The 4,797-nt window shown below is 45.2% G+C and overlaps 1 long non-coding RNA gene across 1 annotated transcript in view; it reads left to right on the top strand.

The window, feature by feature from the left end:
* LOC116543297 overlaps positions 1 to 418 on the top strand; it is a 12,839-nt gene extending 12,421 nt beyond the window's left edge. The window contains exon 2 of the long non-coding RNA XR_004265535.1: positions 107 to 418. This is a non-coding gene — a long non-coding RNA (uncharacterized LOC116543297). The remainder of the gene's footprint in view (positions 1 to 106) is intronic.
* The last annotated feature ends 4,379 nt before the right edge of the window (positions 419 to 4,797 follow it).

Genomic DNA, 4,797 nt, shown 5'->3' with positions numbered 1-4,797 from the left:
AGCTAATCCTTTGCCTGTTTTTCCTCCCCTACACCACTAATAATTTCTGTTATAGAAACTTTGACTATTTTAAGGCTCCTGATTGTAGCTGTGCTTCTTTTCACAGAGCCTACATCTGGCACCAGACAGAGGCCTGCAGGGAAAGTGAGCCTTCTCAACAAGGCCTGCGTTCTTTCAAAGAGGGAACAAACGACAGACACCCATTTTGGGTGTCTTCCCAGGCACAGGCACTGAAATTACCCTCTGTTCTGGTGTGGGGCAAGGGTGGGACTAGAGGAGGCTGCCGGGACAAGCATGGTCCTCCTCATGCTGTTGCTTGTCACCTTTTAAGGGCATTTATTTTGTTCCTGTTCTGATAAACAAGTAATGAGATTTTCTGTGGAGGACTGGAGAGATCTTAAAATAGTTTGACAGATTTTTACTAGGCTCCTCTAGTGGATTCAAGTTTCATTTGAGGCTACTAAGTCTAGCAGGGTAAGCAATCTTTTTGTCCCTTAGGGAACTCTAAACCTTCTATGATTTTCAGCATAGAACTTCACCAGTTTAATAAAAGAAGTAAAAAAAAAAAGACAACAAACCTTCTAGGAAGAAGAAAAGGTTGAGAGGAATAGAGAAATAAGAGTAGAAGTGGGAAAGAAACACAAGAAGACCAGAAATGGCCGAAGGGCAAAGCAGCAGGTGCATATGGTAAGGAGGGCCGCAGCCCCAAAAGGCAGGTCAGGGATAGTTCAGAGTGCTGAATCCACAGGCTGCCCACACTGAGAACTTCTTTGTTGTAAATGATCATCACTGCTTTATCCTTTGTTCAGTCCTGCCATTCCCCGCATTGATGTATCTTGTGATGGCCCAATATTCCTTCCTCCAGCACAAGTTTCCGTGTCTGTTGTTGAGGACACAGGCTGTCCTGCCCTGTTAGTTCCCACTTTGGAAGCCATAGTGTCCTCAGGAACCACTTTTTTTTTTTTTTTTTTTTTAGACAGGGTCTTGCTCTGTTGCCCAGGCTGTAGTGCAATGGCATGATCTTGGCTCACTGCAACCTCTGCCTCCTGGGCTCAAGTGATCCTCCCACCTCAGCCTCCTTAGTAGCTGGGACTACAGGCAAGCACCACCACGCCCGGCTAATGCTTGTATTTTTGTTTGTGTGGAAACAGGGTTTCACCATGTTGCCCTGGCTGGTTTCAAACTCCTGGACTCAGGGGATCCACCTGCCTCAGCCTGGGGATCACAGGCATGAGCCGCCCTGGCTGTTAATCCATTTTATGGATGTGTCTTAGTTAAAACACTTCCCTCTGGATACATTTAAAGTATTTCAAACTATTTGGTATTATGAACAATGTTGCACCAAATAACTTTGTACACATGTAAATTTACAGACAATTCAACATGGTGAAACCCCGTCTCTACTAAAAATACAAAAAATTAGCTGGGCATGGTGGCGCGTGCCTGTAGTCCCAGCTGCTCAGGAGGCTGAGGCAGGAGAATTGCCTGAACCCAGGAGGCGGAGGTTGCGGTGAGCCGAGATCGTGCCATTGCACTCCAGCCTGGGTAACAAGAGCGAAACTCCGTCTCAAAAAAAAAAAAAAAAAAAATTTACAGACAATTAAGTGTATCTGTAGAATGCATTTGCAGAAGTGGAATTGCTCAAAGGGTGCATGACTATTACATTTGGGAAGATTTGCTCACCCTGTAATTTGCACCAATTTGCACTCCTTAACAATGAACAAGTACTCTTACCTCCCACCCTGCCCCCCAACAAAGTTGTATCATTAAAAAAGAAATCTTTACCAGCGAGCTAGGTGAAAACGTGACACGTGGCAAACAAAATTAACACCATATGTATCAGTTTGTTCAGGCTGCCATAATGAAATACCATAGACTGGGCGGCTTAAACCACAGACATTTATTTTCTCACAGTTGTGGAGGCTAGAAGTCCAATATCAAGGTTCCAGCCAATTTGGTTTCTGGGCAAGGCCCTGCTTGGCTTGCAGATGGCTGCCTTCTCGCTATGTCCTCACATGGCCTTTCCTTCATGCAAGTGTGCAGGTTTGGAGGAGGTAAGGGGGTGGGGTTAGGGGAATGCTGGGGAAAGGGAGAAAGAAAGGGAGAGGATAAGAGAGCTCTCTGGTGTAGCTGTCTCTTTTTCCCCTCCCTCCCTTCTTTCCTTCCTTCCTTCTTCCCTCCCTCCCTCCTTTCTTCCCTCCTTCCTTCCTTCTTCTTTTGAAGACAGGGTCTCACCCTGTCACCCAGGCTGGAGTGCATTAGCCCAGTGATCACGACACTGTAGCCTCAACCTTCTGGGCTCAAGGGATCCTCCCACCTCAGCTTCCTGAGTAGCTGGGACCACAGTCAAGCAGTACCACCATGTCCAGCTGTTTTTTTAACTTTTTGTAGAGATGGCATCTTACTATGTTGCCAAGACTGATCTCAAGTTCCATGGCTCAAGCCATCCTCCTGTCTTGACCTCTCAAAGTGCTGGGATTACAGGGGTCTGAGCCACTGCCTCTGGCCAGGGCCTCAAATTTATGACTTCTTTTTTTTTTGACAGGAGTCTCGCTCTGTCACCAGGCTGGAGTGCAGTGGCATGATCTCAGCTCACTGTAACCTTCCGCCTCCCGGGTTCAAGCAATTCTCCTACATCAGCCCCCCGAGTAGCTGGGACTACAGTGCCTGCCACCATGCCCAGCTAACTTTTGTATTTTTAGTAGAGATGTGGTTTCATCATGTTGACCAGGTTGATCTCTAACTCCTGACCTTGTGATCCGCCCGCCTCAGCCTCCCAAAGTGTTCTTACAGGCGTGAGCCACCACTCCTGGCCATGACTTCATTTAACCTTAATTACTTCCAATTAATTGTTCCAAATACAGCCACACTGGGAGTTGGGTCTTCATCGTATGACTTTTTGGGGACACATATGTTCAGTCCATAACACTAAAATCAGAGAATTCATATCGTAGAAGAATTATATAAATATAGTAGATGTGAGAGCCCTTTCAAAGGGAAGTTCGAGCTCATTAGATATTGTTGAATTCATAGTAGAAAGAAACCTTATGAATGTAATAAATGTGGGAATTTTTTTTGAGACAGAGTTTCGCTCTGTTGCCTAGGCTGGAGTAAAGTGGCATGAGTGTGGCTCACTGCAGCCTCGACCTCCCAGGTTCACGCAATCCTCCCACCACAGACTCCCGAGTAGCTGGGACTACAGGTGCATGCCACCATGCCTGGCTAATTGTTTTAGTTTTTATAGAGACAGGGTTTCCCTATGTGGTCCAGGCTGGTCTGGAAATTCTGGACTCAAGTAATCCTCCTGCCTCGGCCTCCCAGAGTACTGGGATTACAGGCAAGAACCACCACCCCTGGCTGGAAAATATTTTCAGTGGTGATCTCAACTTGTTCAACATCAGATAATTCATTTGGGTGGAAAACCCTGTAAGCACATTGAATGTGGAACAACCTTCAGCTATAGCTTAGGTCTTATTAAACATCACCAGATTCACATTGAGAAAAAAACCCTGTCAAAGTAAGGAGTGTCGGCCGAGCACAGTGGCTCATGCCTGTAATCCCAGCACTTCAGGAAGCTGAGGTGAGTGGATCGCCTGAGGTCAGGGGTTCGAGACCAGCCTGGCCAACATGGTGAAACTACTCCCAGCTACTTGGGAGGCCGAAGCAGGAGAATTGCTTGAACCTGGGAGGTAAAGGTTGCAGTGAGCTGAGATGGCGCCATTGCACTCCAGCCTGGGTGACAAGAGCAAAACTTCATCTCAAAAAAAAAAAAAAACTAAGGAGTGTGGGGAAATATTTAGCTATAATTTAGCCTTACTGGAGACTTCATGTTAGAAGAGAATCCTTTGAATGTAATGACTGCAGGAAAGCTTTTCCTCAGAGTCCTTATCTTATTCTACATCGCTGAATTTACTGAGGAGACAAATCCCATAGTTTATTGAACGTGGTAAACCTTTAAGCAGAGCTCAAATCTTAGTCCACATCAAATAATTACCTCTGGGGAGAAAACCTGTGAGTATCATAAATATTGGAAATCCTGCAATTATAGTTCATGCCTTACTGTACCCCAGATAATTCATACTGGAGAGAAACTGTTTGGATGTAATAGATGTGTAAATGCTATCTGGCTTAGGTCAATCTTGATGACAATATCAAATAATTCGTTTCAGGGAATAATCCTATGACTTCAACGAAAAAGAAGACCTTCAGCCAGCCTAAAAAAAAAAAACAACAAAAACATAAGAGTATGTATGTTTACACATGTCCCTTGATATAAAAATAATTAGATAAAATCTAGAGGAGGTGGATTAGTCCACATATTGAATTTCATGTGTTCACTGAAATTTAGACACCTGATTTAAGATACTCTATCCATACAAAATGGCAGCTGCAGCCGGGCATGGTGGCTCATGCCTGTAATCCCAACACTTTGGGAGGCTGAGGCAGGTGTATCACGAGGTCAGGAGTTTGACACCAGCCTGACCAACATGGTGAAACCCCGTCTCTACTAAAAATAAATAAAAAAATAAAAAAATAAAAAAATTAGCTGGGTGTGGTGGCGCACGCGCCTGTAATCCCAACTACTCAGGTGGTTGAGGCAGGAGAATTGCTTGAACCCAGGAGGCGGAGGTTGCAGTGAGCCAAGAATGAGCCACTGCACTCCAGCCTGGGCAACAGAGTAAGACTCTGTCTCAAAAAGCAGACAAACAAACAAACAAAATAAAACAAAGTGGCAGCTGCATCAGGAGTCCTGGGACTCAACTTTCCCTCTTCATCCACTTTCCCAGCTACAGCTGA

This window comes from Sapajus apella, unplaced genomic scaffold, assembly GCF_009761245.1.
Source record: "Sapajus apella isolate SASKATOON/1434 unplaced genomic scaffold, GSC_monkey_1.0 scaffold186, whole genome shotgun sequence".
NCBI lineage: Eukaryota > Metazoa > Chordata > Mammalia > Primates > Cebidae > Sapajus > Sapajus apella.
Note: the sequence above shows the minus strand (reverse complement) of the source record. Positions and strands in the feature narration are given on the sequence as shown.